The following is a 19,171-nucleotide window of genomic DNA, read 5'->3' as shown; positions in this document are numbered from 1 at the left end:
AAAGACCTATTAAAAAAGAAATGATGCAGGAAAAACAAATCAAGTAAAATAAAATGCAGAAAGTGAAGAACAAGATTTGAACCCCTCAAGTCCATTGCTTTGCTAGGGCACACACTATTGTGGACTCTACTCAATCATGAGGAAAGGTTTGCAAGTTACTTTGACACTTCACATGTGCTGCTTACTGCATAATGTCCAAGCCTATAGGTAATGTATTCAATTGGATTAGCAAATTGCTAATATCTAGTAAACATTCTATTCAATTTGAGAAGTGCTAGAGCTGTCACTTTCCTTAGCATGACATTTTAATGGCTCTCATAGTTCATGAACCATCATGATCTGGAACTTAATTTGGTCTAAAACACAGAAGTCATGGAATGGATTTGCAAAGGGTTCATATACTATTGAAATGTTGCATCCGTGGCAACCTGCACAAACTCTGCTCTGACTTGGCCTGATGTGCAGGTACCAGCCACTGCACACCCTTGTGACACACTTCCCACAACTAACTCTAAGTGGGCATCTCCTTATTCACCATGACTTGTTCCTTTTTAACAAATATCTATTTGCAGATCGAGTTGAAAGCAATTTGCCATCTGTCCCAGGTGCCTGAGCCTTGTGCTACTTTCAATTTGTGGAAAAGGCTCAAATTACTTTCTAAAATCTAGGTAATTAACATCCACCATTTCACTGTGATCCAATAGGTCTGCAACAACTGCAATAACTTCAACAACAACAACTTGCACTTATATAGCAGGGTAGCATCTCAGAGTGCTTAAAACTTGTCTAGCACTCTAGCAACATATCTAGCACTCTTCGAGTAGGACAGTATCTCGGAGCACTGCACTGTTGGCAGGGTTGGACACAACATCCTCAAAGAAAATCAATACATTTTGTTTTAAGACCTTCCACACTCGATTCATATTGCCTGAACCATCATTTATACTGCACCCTTTGCTGTTGATTTGTTGCCAAAATAGCATTGACTTGCTGCCAAACATGCAGCATAAATGTAGGTTAAAAGAAGGTTAAAGATCATGGAATTAAAGTTAGATTAACTATTTGAATTGAAAACTGGCTCAGCAATAAAAAGCCAGAAGGTGATGATGAATGGAAAAGGCTTTGTTGGAGAGGAGGGAGGCGGTAATTCCATTCCTAATGGTACAGAAACTCTTGTAGATTGTAGTTACATTTGAGTCACTGTAGATTAGGCCTCAAAATTCCTGGAAAGAAACATTTATGGAGTTTACGTCAGTTTTTTTGTGAACTTTAACACAAAGATATTCCAGGAGAGGCATGAATCTTCTCTTGAAACTTTCAGCAAGTGTGAAGTGGTGTGTCAATCAAAGTTGTGCATTGGGCTGTCAATTTAGTGAGTTCAATAAGGTCAAGTTCCTGGGTACCATGCAAGAAGGAGGAACTATCCACGCTGGTGCACACAGTGATCATCTCTGCTGAGGAAATGGAATTCAAATTGCATTTTGGATACACTGTTGCTATTAGAAGTTATGCAACCTGACTATGCCNTTTTTTTGGTCAGACAGGAGACTGACATATGTAGAAACCCATCACCATGTTTAAGAGTATCCAAACTAAGCTGAGATCTCCATGCATCCTGCCTATACAGTATGAAAGCTTGCCAGACAGTGCTTTTAATGGTAAGCTATATGGTTTTAGTTGGGTAGACTCCACCAGTACCCCAACCACACTTGGGGGTCCCCAAGCCTTGGCTCTTGCCAATCTGTGCCTAATACTTTCCAGAATGAGGTAAGCAGGATGTGGCCCACGAGGAAGAGAGTGCGCAATCCATTCACAATTAGCTGTTGCGTTTTGCCCACAAATTTACAGTTAATTCACATCACAGCATATTCTGTGAAGCTCTTTGAGATGTCTAGATGATGTGAAAAGCACTATATCAAATGCAAGGATTATTTATTATTTACACTATTCGAACAATCTATCTCTGGAATGTCCATGTATAGATGGGATGCATGGGATCAGTTTGGTTTAGATACTCTTAAACATGCTCATGGGCTTCCACATGTGTCATACATCCGGCTGATCCCAAAGAAACATGCTTAAGAGTATCCAAACCAAATTGAGAGACTCCAAGGAGACCCTGCTTACCTCCCCCAAAGAAGAATATTAATAATCCTTGTATTTGATATAGCACCTTATAACGTCTTCGAGAGGTCTCAAAGTGCTTCACAGTATATACTGTAAAATGAACTGACTGTATATTTTGTGGGTGTAACACAATAGCCAATTTCCCACAGCAGTGTCCCACAAACAGCCATGGATTGAAGTAACCAACTTTTTTTTGGAAGGAATTATTACTCCCGGAAAATCGAGCCACCAATCGACTAACAACCAAGTTCTTATTTATTGCAAGGTAAACAGAGGCGTGTGGAATAAGGAAACTTTCCCAATGTTTCGCCCTGCCGTGAATCAACAACAACAATAAGATTACATTTGCACAGCGCTTTTCACGTCGGGAGGACGTCCTAAGGCGCTGGATAGAGTACAGCATTTTAGACCCGAGCTGGGGTTGGGGGGGTAAGGGAGGGGAGGTGAAGGGGGGTGGCCGATGGCATGGTCGAAGAGGAGGGTTTTGAGGCGGGACTTGAAGGAGGCTAAGGAGGGGGCGAGGTGGAGTGACTGGGGGATGGAATTCCAGAGGTTGGGGACAGAGTGGCTGAAGGCTCTCCTGCCAATGGTGGGGCGGGTGGTTCGGGGGACGTGGAGCAGGCCAGATCCGGCTGAGCGGAGGGAACGGGCGGGTTGGTAATCAAACCCAGGTCTCTTGCTTGCGAGGCGAGTGCTCTAACCACGGAGTTACAGGACTCCACGAGTCAGTTGTTGTTCATTTGAAATCCAACAAATATGGATTTGAGCCATCACTAGGTGGATGGTAGTTACCAGAAACTCCTTGAGTATCCTGGTGGGTAATACAGCTCAGCATGAAATACACGTGAGCATTGTATTCCTGCATGAAATAAAACTGGAAAAACAAAGGGTAGCAGACCTTTGAACAACACTATTGTTTCAGCTATATGATGTCCATTCACACCAAGGTGTGAATGAGACTAGTGTTACAGAAATCCTGCTGCAAACAAAACACAATGTTAGTGCTGATGCTCATCCCTCTCTCTTTCCCTCTCTCTCTCTCTCTCTCCATATATTAAATAGCTCTTTGAAGTTCATAAACCTGAGTTCAATGCTCAAAGGGCTACCATCTTTGAATGGTTTGTTAAAGTTCAAAGAACAAGCGTAGACGTAGTAGGTTCCAAATAGGGCTATGGGAACACTTATGTGTGTGTTTGTGTGTGTGTGAGAGAGAGAGAGAAAGAGAAAACAGAGAAACAAACAGTTAAAGACCCTCTTACAGCAGGTTTGCAAAGAGAAAAGACATAGAAAAGAGTACTTACTTCCTGCTTGTTCCAATTAAAACCAGCTATTAAAATCACACTTTGAAACTGGTAACATTTGTATTTAGTTTTCTGCAACTTTTATTTTATTTCTTTTATTTAACCCTTTATATTCCATCATTAATCAAACTATAATTGGAAAATAAAATTGGTGAGATTGCTGATATTTTCACCTATACAAGAGACCAAGAAACAAAATGTCTTAATTTTGTGAATTGTTTGTTCCAGGCCAGTATGGGTTTGTACCTTAGAGAAAGCAGTGGGCACCAGGCTCAATACAAGTGACTCAGGAGTAGGCTGAGATTTGTAGCTATTTTGGAAGTAGCTTTGAGATGCCTAGACTACATTATAACATGCTATATCAAATGCAAGGATTATTGTAAGTGGGTCATGGAGGCATTTGGAAAAACTGAAACCAGACAGAGATGCAAAATTATAACAAATAGCATTAAATTTAAAAGATTGTTGCAAAGATTTTAGATTGTTGGCCAATTGGGAATTAATAATGAATAATGGCATTAGAACCAATGTACCCATGTCTATAGCATCCAAAGGACAATCAACAGAGTAGATGTTAAATAAACAGACAGAGATATAAAGATGCCACTACAAATAAGCATTTTAAGAATTGAAATCATGTTGAAATAATGGCAAACTACAGTACTACAATTACTGTGACCATCAGCCTAAAAGGAATGTATTACACTGCAACAGTTCATTACCATTATTTTCCTCATCTGTGGGCAAAAAAAACTGCTGGAATGTATCTATGGGGATGTGAACTTTCCACAGGAGTCTTAAACCAATGTCCAAGTCGTTGCTGACATTTTTGAATCATAAAGATGGTAGTAACTCAAACAGAGTTATCCACGGTGGTGGTGGTGGTGGAAGGGGGTGGGGGGGGGGTGGTAGAGAGAAGTGGGGGTCACTTTAAGTACTCCATAATCTTGATAAGCTTCAGGCTGTTCAACAGATCACTCAGACTTCTGGGTTTCGTTTAGCCTTTACAAAAAAGGCTATGATGTACATAACATAGCTTCCTCCATACTGCCTGGAGCAATTCCACCTGCAGCCCGATGCTTGCTGCACCTTTGACAAAAGCCTGCCCATTTTCAGTACCATTGACAGAAGCAGCCTCCAAACACCTGGTAGTTGGAAAAATGCAATGTCACAGGAGTAGTTGAGTGGAAGACAACACTTCCCAAACAGGATTAGTTTTGCAAATGAGCTGGTGCTTACTTGTGGAGTCCTGTAGCACAGTGGTTAGAGAACTCGCCTCACAAGCGAGAAATCTGGGTTCGATTTCCAACAGGGCAAAACGATGGGCAAGGTTCCTTACTCCATGCCTCTGTTTACCTAATAGTAATTAGAAACCTGGTTGTTAGTCGATTAGCCGATTGCTTTTCCGGGGCTAATAATTCCTTCAAAATAATAATAATAATTTGGTCACTCAATGTGGGACACTACTGTGCACAATTGGCTGTTGCATTTCGCCCACAAAATATACAGTCAAATGACTTTACAGTATACCCTGTGACACACTTTCAGACGTCTCGAAGACATGATAAAGCACTGTGTCAAATGCAAGGATTATTATTATTAAAAGTGAAGTGGCTTCTTGGAGGAAAGTCGATGTCTGCAGCAGTCGATTGGTGATGATCCAAGAGATGCCAGGGCACATTTAATATGTGTCCACTAGTCCAACACGTGTCAGGGAACAGAATGGCAACAGCCAAGTGACCACATGTTTTGAAGAAAATTCTCGCCTTTCTCTGAGATCCAAAGATGTCAGCCTGCCTCAATTGCCAGCACTTTCGTCCCTGAACCAGAAGTTATGGGTCCAAGCCCCACGTCGGTACTTTGACCTCAGTCTAGGCTAGCATTCTATCACAACGCTGGAGAAGTGCATTATTATAAGAATTATTTATTGTTAATGATAAAGATCTAGTGACTCTAGGCTACCACATTCAGGAAGTTTATATTAGATGTTTGCTGTTCAGGATTTATGAGGAGTTGCTTTGCTTTGAAACAAAGGATGTGCTGGTCTTGTGTGAAAGCAGATGAGCTAATCTTTTCTCAACCACTATTCCAGTCCAGCTCCATTGGCTCCCCAACCTGATCAAGTTCAAGATCCTCGTTCTCGGGTTTAAATCCCTCCACGGTCTTGCCCTAGCCTTCTGCTAACCTCTCAAACCCTACCGACCCAGCCACTCCATTCACTCAGTAGGCACTGGCCTGCTTCATATCACCCACCCTATTCGCACCACCATCAGCAGATGGGCTTTTAGCCTATCTGCCCTTACTCTTTTGAACTCCATCTGACTCTCTCTCTCTCACCTCATTCAAGGTCTGTATCCAGACCTACCCCTTTGAATTTACTTCATCTTTCACCACCCCATTCCCTCCACTCTCACCCTCATCTCTGGGTCCAAGCCATTATGGAGTCCTGTAACTCAGTAGTTAGAGCGCTCACCTCGCAAATGAGAGCCCTGGGTTCGATTCCCAGCAGGACGAAACCCTGGGCAAGTTTCCTTACTCCACACGCCATGACAATAATTCTTCAAAAAAAATGAGTTGGTCACCTCAATCTACGACTGTTTGTGGGACGCTACTGTGTGCAATTGGCTGCTGCCGCCTACAAATATACAGTCAATTCACTTTACAGTATATTCTGTTAAGTGTTTTGAGACGACTGGAAGATGTGAAAAGCGATATATCAAATGCAAGGATTATTATTATTATTGTTAAGCATCTTGGGAAGTCCTCCTGATGTGAAATATGTTATATAAATGTAAATTTGCATTGTAATGCAAGCATTCTTCAAAATGTCTTCTTTCAGAAGACCTTCCACTATAGAATATGTAACTAATGTAGATGTTATAATATGTAATTTATTGGATGAATAAACCCTCTTATCAATAGTAGCTTGGACTGTTCTAATCACCTCCATAATGTTAAGTGCTAAATCTTTCTCAATCTCAGTACCGTGAATGTAAAAAGAGTAGATTCTCTCTGTGCTAATTGATAGATTCATAGAAGATACCACTCAGAAACAGGCCATCTAGTTCATCTGGTATTTATACTCCACATAAGTTCCAATCCTAGATCCTAACCCTAGTCCCATATTCCAATTTTATCCCCATGTACCTCAGTTATCCTACCCATGTGTCCAGTATTTTTTTGAACGTGCAGAGGAAAATCTGATAAATAAAGCTGTACCTCACTGCACACAGATTTAAAGATTATTATTAAAAAATATCCATCATGACTTTTGTTGAAGCCGCAGGTGTTTATGGCTGAAGGCGGAAATAGCGAAACAATCAAGAAGATTTCACTCAAAACAACATGTTTCCTGTTCTACCTTTTGTGCAAGCAGCCATGATGGTCCCTTCTATAATAGCCTGCACCAATTTATGCCAACATATACCTGCTGTAAAGCAGCACTATCCTTAAAGCAATGTAAACAAAGCGAATTACAGCTTAAATTATAGGTGACTTGAACATCAATCATTAATGAGGGCCAATTAAATTTTTTACAGTGATAATGGGATTTGTAATTAGGATTGTAAGAATAGTTTGGGTGATTTTACTCTCCAACAAATTTCATAATTCACTCTTCAAAGGTAGATGGAATTTGGGATCCTAAATTTGCTATGATGGAATCTCAAATTGGATTATTTATTTTCAGTGACTCACCTTTGATTTATGACTATGAAAGAAGATTAAGAGTTTTAATATTTGAAAGTTTTAAAAACATCTGTCATATTAAGATATGCACACAGTTCACTGCTGCCCTACAATCTAGAAGTAGACTTTGCATTGCTCTGTTTTGGCAACTTTACTCTTAGAGCCAATAAGACAACCTTTATCGCTACCAAACTCATAGTAAACTCCTTCTGCACTTCCAGTTTCTTACAGAAGACAAATGCTTTAACAACAAGCTTTATCCAAATAAACCCCTGATTCCATTTTAATTGTGGATTAAAATTAAAATTGTGATTAATTAGCTTGGAACATTGCCAATTCCACCTCCATCGGCATTTGCAATCCAAATCAACAACTTGTGGGGATAGGAAGGCAACATGTTTGACTGTATCTTGTGCAGTCAATTCCATCATATATGGATAGCATATTTCACATCTATGACCCTCAATGCATCCCCATTGCAGTGTTGGAGGGTGGCCAGAGAGATAGAGTCTGTACATAAATATCATCATTAATGCCACTGGTATTTAATTAGTTATTCTTTAATTATCTATGTGCACTACTAAAGTGCATGTAAATAATTCTTCATACATCTGCTTCTGACTTTCTGATTTGCAAAAAATATCATGTAATGGAAATTATTCTAAAAAGCTATTATACAAGTATATATTCACATTTATGCAGCACCTTCCACGTTGGGAGGATGTCCCAAGGAGCTGGATAATAATAATAATAATAACCCTTGCATTTGATATAGCACTTTATCACATCTTCAAGACGTCTCAAAGTGCTTCACAGAATATACTGTAAAGTGGATTGACTGTATATTTGTGGGTGAAACGTGGCAGCCAATTGTCCAACAAACAGTGAGGACACTCATGGACTGAAGTGACCAATTCATTATTATTANTTTTTTGAAGGAATCATTACCCCCGGAAAAGCAATCCACCAATCAACTAACAACCAGGTTCCTAATTATTGCTCAGTAAGCAGAGGCGTGTGGAGTAAGGAAACTTACCCAATATTTTACCCTGCTGGGAATCCAATCCAGGTCTCTTGCTTGCGAGGCAAGTGCTCTAACCACTGGGTTACAGGACTCCAGTTTAAGGTTTGCACCCAAGCTGGGAATGAGGGCCAAAGGGATGGACTGTGAGAGGGGTCAAGGAAGAAGGACTTGAGGTGGACCTTGAAGGAGGCAAGGGAAAGTGAGCATCGAAGGGACTCCCAAGATAGAGTTCCAGAGAGTGCAGCACATTCGCTGAAACTCGACTGCTAATAGTGGGGAGGGTGGGACAGGGGAGATGAAGCAGAAGGGAGGGGCTGGCTTGATAAGGTTTGAGGAGGTCCCAGAGGTAGCATAGTGCCAGACTATGGAGGGATTTAAAGATTATTATTAAAAATTATCTTTGAACAATGTCATGGGAGATCATTAATTTTTAATTAGTTTGAAATAATAAAATTATCCGGTAAACAAAATATGTGGGCAGCACACGTTTATGACTGAGTTCACTTGATAGGATTTTAACATTTGCCCCGCCTCTCATTGCTGAATTTTGCTTTGGTCAGCCACGCATCTGATTCACACGAAAACACATCACCATTCTTAAGAATGTTCGAATAAAAAAATTGAGAGTTCTGTATATGTATATGTTCTGTATTTTCCGAAAGGCAGATCAGAATTCTAAACATATCGTGCCTTATTTACAGCTGTTTCCCAGGCATTAATTATTTTTGGAGAAAGTATTTTATGAGTGGATGTTAAAAAATCAAAAATATTTTAACACTTTGCATCACTGAATGTATATTTACCCTTTTTCATTGTAATCTTCTTTAAATATAGATAAACAGCAATGATTCTGTTCATCCAACAATCACTTCCCTTATCTTTTTCACACCCATTGTGCAGAATGTTGAAGCCAGAAATTGTTTATGCCTTAAGAGCTCTGGAAAACCAGCTTTCAAATTCAGACTGAATTTAAAATTTTTCCATAAATTTGCATGTTTTTACATTTTTAAGGCAACGGCCTTTAGACTAAGGCCATGAGAAATTTCGGTCTCTGGATCGAAGAAAACATGTTTTCCAATTGTTATTTTTAGCATTGAAGACAATAAATACAGCCCATCTACTGCCAAACTGCACTTGGAGAATGCAAGACATTTTTGCAAATTTGTTTGCATATAAAGTTAAATTGAATTGCTAATCAAATGAGTCAAACTGCTTGCATTGCTAATAGTCGTATTTATCTTTCTTTTCTATTTTGAGCAATCCATGTTGAAGCAGAGTTCTGATTCTAACCTCCTTTTTTTTCTTGGAAAATCATGAATTGCAGTTATCTGGATTAACTGGGATCAGTTAAATCTGTTGGAGAAGGTAATTGGGATTGCTTTATCATTGCCTGAGTGGGGATGGTAAAATCTTTAAGTAGAAATACAGCTTTGTGTTACTGTTGGCACTCTTAACAGATTGAGGTTCAGTACAGGAAGGTAACATCCAGGAGTAATCTTCAGCAATACAGGTAAGCCAAACAAAAGAGCTAATGGTACTATGTCAACCTGTCAACCTGGTTCAGTAGATAGCACTTTTGTCTTTGAGTCAGAAAGTTGTGGGTTTAAGCTGTATGTCATGACTTTGAACTCACAGTCCAGACTAACACTCCAGTGCAATGCTAGGGAATGCGATATTGTTCAACTTGCTGTCCTTCAGTTGAGATGTTAAACCAATATCTTGTCTGTCTGCTTAGATTAACATTAAAGCTGCCATGGTACGATTCAAAAAGGGAAGAGAATTTCTCCTGCTGTCCTTATCACGTCATCAAGAGAGATTTCTCTAAGTGCTTCACAACATTCACTGGCCATGAGTATAATGACTGTATGTTTATGTAGGCAAACGTCGCAGTCAATTTGCACACAGCAATCTGCCACAACAGCCAAGAAGACATGTCAATGAATTTAATGTGCACAGCAGGGTATTGTGTTGAACAACTAATAACATCAGTTTTATTTGCAAGAACATAACCCATTCCTTTTATAAAAGTTTTGGGAAGGTGCACTCCTCATATTTATGTAATAAACATAAGTAATAAATCCAGAGTGCAACTCAAATCATCTAAGTAGCATGATATTGTAGTTTCTCTAATACAGCTACTAAATGTAATACAATTTTGGCAAGTAGGCTCATGGAGTTGTAACTTAAATAAAATCTCCAGACACACATTATTTTATAGAGGAAACCTTATTGCTAATGAGGAGAGGACTGTGGAACATTTTTGGCAAAAACAATGTTTTCCACTTCCATTTCTTTGTGAATACTGCAAACAGAAGGCTGTTATTTGAGCCTGTAGAGTAGTAGTTATTTTAAATATGAAATATTACCAATTAAATTACCAGATAGTCAACAACAACAAACAACAACAGATAATCACAGCCATTTTAAAATATTTAACTTGTGCTGATAACTAAAACAGAAACCTTTATCTCTGGCATTATAAATAAAAAAAAACTGTTTTCATTCATAACTTAGACTCCTATGGTGTACAATGATCCAATCACTGCTTTAAGGGATAACTAGCTTATGGTGACCAAGCCTTCATAGCTATATTGCTTTTTAATCCTTCAATGCTGGCTATTCCTTTCATTGTGATACAGAATTCACCAAGAGTTGGATTGTTCACTAACTAATAGGCAATGTGAGTTGGTTTTGGATTGTCATGAGATAGGTTTGTTGTGCCCTACTGATGATAGGTTGGTGCAATGGTAATTCTACTTTGCTAAGCAGAGATGAGGCTAGAGGATGAAAGAAAGAGAAAGAATGTGGGAGCAGATAGTTTGAGTAAGTGTAGGCCTTCCTCAATGTGACAGCTTGAATGTGCAGGAATCACGTGAAATCCTGAATGAGGATAGTGAGAACATGATTGGGGATAGTGAGAACATGAATGGGAGTGGCAAAATCATGAAGGTGAATAGATGGGTCTAAGAGATCATGAATGGGACAATGGGTTTTGAGTAGAAATCTTGTCATGTTACAGGAACCAGAACTTCATAAGGTGCTTAAAGTTCCCCAAAGGTGAAATTGTCAGAGATGTATTAATGGAGCTCAGTATCATGATTGGGGATAGTGAGATCATGATTGGGGTATCCTTAGCAAATCTCAAATTGCACAGCATATTTTGGTATCAAATACTTTTTTATATGACAATTTAATTTTTGTTTTGGCTAACAGAAATTCACAGAAAAATACAAAAACTTTCAGAACCTCAACATCTTTTCATCAGCTGAAACCAGTTAATTATACCACCCTTTGTTTTCTTCCTCCAGTATATAATTCTGCCTGATTTTGATTGAGGACCACCCATTTCACACACATGTTATAGGGATGGAGCATAGTTAAGCTCTAAATCTGAGAGCAGATGTGATATAACTGGCAGAGTTTCATATACTGGAAAACAGAAAGTTATTAGAATAGCTTAAAATGAGTAAGTTACTATGCTTTACCGTTTGATTTAATATATACACAGAATCAGCTAATTCTTATGTCAGACAATTTAATTTCTTTGTCCAGAATATCAACACAACACAAATTCTAAGTGCTTTGAAATTTCTATCCAGCTGCATTCATGGAAGTAAAATAAATCCTATATTAGGATTTAGGATCTGATTCAGAACTTGTCTGTAAAACATGAGGTTGTGGATGTCTCAAGTAATCAAAAAGTACGTTTTGTACTGAACAAAAAAAGTTTACTTTGGGTTCCAAGCCAGGAATGTCAATTGCCTTCGATCGTCCTCCCGACATGAAAGGCGCCATACAAATGTAAATGTGCATTGTATTGTATTGAACAGGAATTAACAACTCAGAATGTTCATTTAAGAAGATCGAGGGCAGGATATAACAATTACAATATGTTTCTGATTTCTAGTTGTTAATCTGAAATACTACCTACATCTTAGTTTTATATGAATATTTATGGAACACTCAGAAGTATTTGAAACAATTAGCTATGTTGATTCACACTGGTTCTAAGTAGAATCAATTAAGAACATGTGCTTGACATATATAAGTAGCCTGGATTCCTTTTAGCACCATTTACAGCTCGCCATCCAAATATAAGAGATAATAGTTGGTGAGATATTTTTCCAGTGAAAACTACTAGCAGTTAGTTACGTTTACTAATTTGCAAATAAATTTGCAACTCATATTTGATCAAAACCATAATACAATTTACATTGATATCATACTTTTCACCTCGGGAGGACGTCTCTGTGACTAGGGCTCCCTCTGTTTCCTCATCCTCCACCATGTTCGACACAGTCAAAAACCAAATTAACTTTGTTGCTTCAAACAGTTTTTCCTCCCATCCCCACCTGGTCACCTGAATTTCTACCCCAGGGCTCCATCCTTGGCCCCCTCTTCTTCCTCATCTATATGCTCCCTCTTGGGATGATATCTACAGACACATGTATGCGGATGACACACAAATTTACTTCTCCTCTTCCAGCTGTAACTCCAGGTCCACCTATGTTCTGTTCATAAGAATTATACGGCACAGAAGGAGGCCATTTGGCCCATCGTGACTGTGCCGGCTCTTTGAAAAGAGCTATTCAATTCAATTCCACTACCCGTGCTCTCCCCATAGCCCTGCAAATTGTCCTCCCCAAATAATGATCTACTTCCCTCTTAAAAGCTGTTATTGAATCAGCTTCCACCACCCTTTCAAGCAATACATTCCAGATCCAAACAACTCACTTTGTGAAAAAAAATTATTCTCTGTTGCTTTTAACAACTATTTTAAATTGGTCTCCTTGGGTTACCAACCCACCCGCCAGTGGAAATAGTTTCTCCTTGTTCACCCTATTGAATCCCCTCATAATTTTGAAAACGTCTATTAACTCTCCTCTTAATCTTCTCTGCTCCAAGGATAATAATCCTAGCTTCTCTAGCCTCTCCTGATAACTGAAGTCCCTCATTCCTGGTACCATTCTGCTAAATCTCCTTTGCACCCTCGACATCCTTCCGACAGTGTGGTGCCCAGAACTGAACACAGTTCAAAGCCTCGTATCCCGTGTGCTTTTTTAATAGCTTTATCTACCTGTCCCGCCACCTTCAAAGATTTACTTTTATGAACCCCCAGGTCTCTCTGTTCCTTCACCCCCATTAAGATTGTACCATTTAGCTTATATTGCCTCTCCTCATTCTTCCTCCCAAAATGCATCACTTTGCATTTCTCCACATTAATTTCATCTGCCCATATCTGCCCTTTTTACCAGTCTGTCTATGTCCATTTGTAGTCTGCTACTATCCTCCTCACTGTTCACCATTTTTCCTAGCTTAGTATCATCTGCAAACTTGGAAATTGTACTCCGTATACACAAGTCCAGCTCATTTATATAGAGCAAATACAACAGTGGTCCCAATGCTGATCCCTGGGGGACACTACTGTACCCTTCCCTCCAATCGGAAAAACAACCGTTCACCACTAATCTCTGTTTTCTGTCTCCAGCCAGTTCTGTATCTATGCTGCCACTGTCCCTTTAATACTGTGGGCTTCTATTTTGCTTAGAAGTCTCTTATGTGGCACTTTATCAAACGCCTTTTGAAAATCCATATAAACTACATCAACATCAACTGCACTACCTTCATCCGTTACTTCATCAAAAAACTCTATCAAGTTTGTTAGACATGATTTGCCTTTAACAAATCCATGTTAGCTATCCTTTATTAATCCATATTTTTATAAGTGAAAATTTATTTTGTCCCTGTTGGCTTGTCTGGTGGACATCGGGGCCTGGATGAGTGCAAACATCTTACAACTAAATGTTGACAAGACGGAAGCCATACTCCTTGGCTCCTGTCAGTGTCTTCTGTCCTGCGGCTCTGACCTCCTCAACCTGCCCGGCCTATCCCTCAGATTCATCGAACCGGTGTGAAACTAGGGGTCAGGTTCGAACGACAGCTGTCTTTTTTTCCCTGCATCTGGTCCCTGACCAGGACCACCTTCCTCCACTTCTGTCACATTGCCCGACTTCAACCGTACCTTACCCGACATGCAGCCGAAACACTCGTCCATGCATTCTTCACCTCCCTACTTGACATTTCAAATGCCCTCTTTGCCGATCTCCCCAGCTCCACCATACACAGGATCCAGTTGATACAAAACTCTGCCGCTCGTATATTCCCCTGTACTAGACTCCGTACCGCTGGCTCCCTACTGCTGAATGAATCAATTTCAAGATCCTCACACTTGTTTTCAATCCTGGCATCTCTCTATCTCTCTGACCTGCCAACCCACGTCCCGCTGCCTCCGCTCGATTGGCTGCGGCCGTCTACATGTCCCTTTGTGCCTACCATTCCAACATTGGTGTCTGTGAGTCTGTGAATGCCTCTTCTTCACAATTTGTAAAATATCAAGTAATTTTCAAGTTATATTTCATCCACTATGCCCCTAAACTCTGGAACACTCTTCCTCTATCCCTCCATCTTGCCCTTTCCTTCCTCATCTTCAGGTCGTGCCTAAAGACCTTCTCTTTTGACCCTACCTACGATCACCTCCCCCGAGCTTGGCATCATGCTCCGCCAAAGTCGAGCACTCTGGGGCGCTATATAAATAAAGTTGTTGTTGTCTTAAAGTGCTTGAAATGAATAACATAGACACATTTTTACACAGAATACTGTAACTGAATTGTGGAATGAGCTATTGATGTAACCAGGAGTAACTTTGACATGGTTATGAATTCTGAAAAATGCTTCATATTAAATACAGATAAAACCATATTTATCTGTTTCAATCATACATTTGTCTTAGAGCCCCGGATAACCAATTCCCATTGAAAAATAAACTAGGGTAAATTTTGATATTCAAAATCAGATTCAATGTGATGATATATCCAATTTTCACCCTCGATATATGTTTTTTTGTCTTTTGTCTGATGTCTCAATGGTGTTTGGTGCTTTGGCAGTCAATGTTATCCTTGAAGCTGGAATGTAATGAAAAACAACTTGATATTTTACAAACTGTGAAGAAGAGGCATTCACAGACTCACAGACATGCAGGCATTCAATCAATGTTCTCTCATCTGAATGTGTAATATCTGGGAAGCAGGAATCTTTTCAAAGAACACATTCAGATCCACACATCTCATTTGCAACTATCCAATATAACAAGGTGTAGCCAGTATATTTTCTCAATCAGAGTTCTAATTTTACTTGCAATATTAAAAGATATATATTTTAAAAGTAGTACCCTTTTAACTTGGAAAATCTCAAGCTGTATGTTATTAATGAAACAAAGTAATTGATGTATATTCTGAACTGAACATAAACAGTTATATATGCTCTTTAAACTAAAATATTGAATTTGCTTTCTCCAAACTGTGTGATTTCTGGCACAACTTTCTGATTCTGATTTTGATGCCACCCTCGTCCAGACTTCGGAGTATCTGATTTTATTTGACATGCATAGTAGGGAGATAGTATTCTTTGACCTGACAATTGCTTAGCCTTTTGCTTGCTTTCTATTCTCCTTCACCGCCCTCTGCTATTGTTTTTAGCAGATAGCAACAGTTACCCTGGTGATTAATGTATGCTAAATGGTTGCAGATTTTTTTTGCTGATATATTTGATTCATTGAACATTTATGGAAAGAAAGAAAGCTATAAAACCATTGCACTCTCAAAACTAGGAAACAAACTAAAAAAAACACTGGGATTAACTATCATTTCATAAAAATCTAGCATATTATCTGTGCTTTGCTGACTACTTATGTAGATATGTTGTGGGTACTTCTACTGTATAAATGGCTCTATCATAAATAAATTCAGTCGACAACTATGTTTATGATTTGTAATTCATATACTGTAGTTTAGGTTGTTCTTATTTGAACAGAGTCACCTTTAAGGGCATAAGTGTCTCCTTTATTTGTCATTGTGAAAGAGTAAATACTCTGTGTCCAAATAAATATGAGCATTGTAAGGCCTGTGCCAATTTCCTCACAATAGAAGTACATCATATTCTTAATAAATAAACTACAAATGTTTCTTTGTCTTCTTAACTATAAATGTGGAGCACCTCTGTGCCACAGTAATGGTATTATCTGTATATTTTCTCATTCAAAACCCCATCTACAATACCTCCTGTTTGCATTACACAATTTATCTTTTGCGATGACTGCAGACTATAAACGAGGAAATGAAAGTAGAAAAACTATTTATAAATCTCACAGGATTTTTTTTGCTTCACTTTACAAGTGAATTCAAACAACATGAAATTATCTTAAGATCCTTGCTTTGTATTCAACAGTTTAGATGTTCTTTGTTATATTCAAATACTTAATGAGACTGAAGATTCTTCACTTCACTGAAGAAAATTCATCGCAACCCTTCTGCCTTGCAATTTAATCACTGTATACCCAGGAAAGTACTGACAGTTGTCCCATGGAAGCTATTACAGTTCCTGTCCAAGGTTAAATGAAATTGCAGTTTATCAGAAAAGCATTGAGAAAATAAGGGAATCTGTTCATGGCTGTTGATTAATGCCAAGCCTGATCAACACAAGGGGGTTCATTAAGCTATACATCATGTGGGTAATTTAACATGTCATTGTGCCTGCTGTCTGCTTTCTCTGTACATTGTGTTATACTTCCTGGCTGCAACTGCAATTTGACATAAAGATTTGTATTAAGTATAACTTGTAAATATATTTGCAAGGTGTACATTTGTGTTGAATTAATGATTCTGCTTTAAATATCGTTCCAGTGTTTTGAACAGCTTTTACTGCAATCAAAGATGGTTAAAGCAGATTTGAAAAAAATATTGAGCTTGCTTTAATTTGTCCTTTGCCAGTAATTTTACACTTTAAGTTTGGAAATGGTTTTCCCATTGTTTTATGCCCCATTTGAAATTTGGTTTGTGCAATTATTTTATTTTGAAACTGCAAATAACATATGTTTTAAATTGTATTAAACAAATCATTAGTTTAACAGCAATGAAACCTGTTTATGTTATTATCATTGTTTGTTGTTATCACCCAAAAATATGCATTTCAATGATTCTTAATGGTCTGGATTACAATTCACTAAATTGGAAGCAATTCATTGTATAAAAAATCTCATGAATTTTGAAGAGACCTACACAAAGCATGGGAGGACAGCCCTGTTGAATGGTGGGTGAATAGTGGAAATTTAATTAAAACCATGAATTCAGTGACTTTTTTAAAAAAAATTCAATCATTTGTTATAAATCCAAAGTATAAAACAGACAGAATTATTGAAGAGTTAGTAGGATTGAAATTATTCCCAAAATACTATTTTGCCTTTCTTCCCTTGGAAGATATGTTTTGACATATCTTCCTAAACATGCCCAACCCTGTCATCACGGGGTATTATGGGAAAAATTCTGTGTTGTCTTGTGACTGTTGCTTATTTCACCCATGGAAATATAACTTCTGTTCACAGTTCCTAATTCAATGTTTTTTAAGTTTACTCTTAGTGATCATGATTTTTTTTGTCTTTCTTTAACTGGACCTGAGGATAATTTTATTAACTCAAAAGGTTATTCTGTTTTGTGTGCTTTGCATGATGAATCTGATCATAAGGGTTGTAAAGAAAGAGCTTGCATTTTTTAAAGCATCTTATCACATCAAACTGTCTCAAAGTGCTTTGCACGTAATTATTGTAAAATGCAGTGGCTGTTTTTTTGTAGCAAAAGCAGCAGCCACTTGTACCAGAAATGTCTCATAGATAGACATGAGGTGAATGACCAATTAATCTAGATGATTTGCAGCAACTCGCTTCTCCTTTCGAGAAGTGTCCTGGGATTTTTAAAGTCCACCTGAACAGGCTACTGGGTACCAACTGAAAGATCTAACAGTTAAGCTGCATTCAGTAAATTTAGCTAATTTCTATCACTGCCCTTTAAGGGGATTTAATATAAGAAACACCACTTTGATGCAAATATAAAGTTAAGTTAGAGATATAAAAATGCCTTAGGCTAAACTTACAGAGTGGAGAGAACAGCGCTTAATAATAATAATAATCCTTGCATTTTGATATAGTGCTTTTCATGTCTTCTAGACGTCTCAAAGCGCTTTGCAGGAAATACTGTAAAGCGAATTGACTGTATATTTGTGGGTGAAACGCGGCAGCCAATTATGCACAGCAGTGTCCCACAAACAGTCATGGATTGAATTAACCAATTTTATTATTGNTTTTTTTTCTTGAGGGCTTATTATCAGGCGTGTGGAATAAGGAAACTTGCCCAAGGTTTCATCTTGCTGGGAATCAAACCCAGGTCTCTCGCTTGTGAAGCGAGTGCTTTAACCACTGAGCTACAGGACTCCACTTAATAAATCTGTTGTAAGGAACACAAGAAACACAAACAGCAAAGCATGTCTAGCCCCAAACTATAAACAACATTTCATGTCTTATGGTTATCCTTAATGAATATAAGTAAAAATATACTAATTCAAGCATATTATTTTATTAAGATTACAGCCCTTTGTTACTGTAGGTGAATGCTCTATGCAAACTTTCATATGTATATATATCCATGTTTAAAAAGTCTACAATAAATGTAATCATGATTAAATTTCTTAGAAATAATTATATAAAAAAGCATTTTACCATTTTCAATGCTGTCAACTGCTTAGATAGCTAGTGCCAATACAGTTTCTTCTCTTGATATTAATTACAGTACATGCATTAAATAAAAAATGAAATATTCTGAAATAAGAGGCATTTGAGACGTATTAAAGCTAGAGTAAACAACACATAAAATCTTGCTTTTGGTAATAAGAAACTGTATTGTTTGTCGGTGTCATTAATTACCAAGGATTTGTTTACCAGACAATAATTAATTACACCTCTGGGAAACTCAAGAGTCAAACATGAATCAAGGCAGACACTTGACTTGATAAGGAGCAGTGAAAGTTGCACATAATTAAGCAGGGCACTTGAGACCAATTGTTTGCAGAATGATTTTGCTGGGGCTAATTGACACTAATTATTTAATCTGATTTTCTTCTTCCCAGTGTTTCTTCAACCAGTGCTGCT

The sequence above is a fragment of the Callorhinchus milii genome, unplaced genomic scaffold (genome assembly GCF_018977255.1).
Source record: "Callorhinchus milii isolate IMCB2004 unplaced genomic scaffold, IMCB_Cmil_1.0 Scaffold2, whole genome shotgun sequence".
NCBI lineage: Eukaryota > Metazoa > Chordata > Chondrichthyes > Chimaeriformes > Callorhinchidae > Callorhinchus > Callorhinchus milii.
This window is presented reverse-complemented; position numbering follows the sequence as displayed.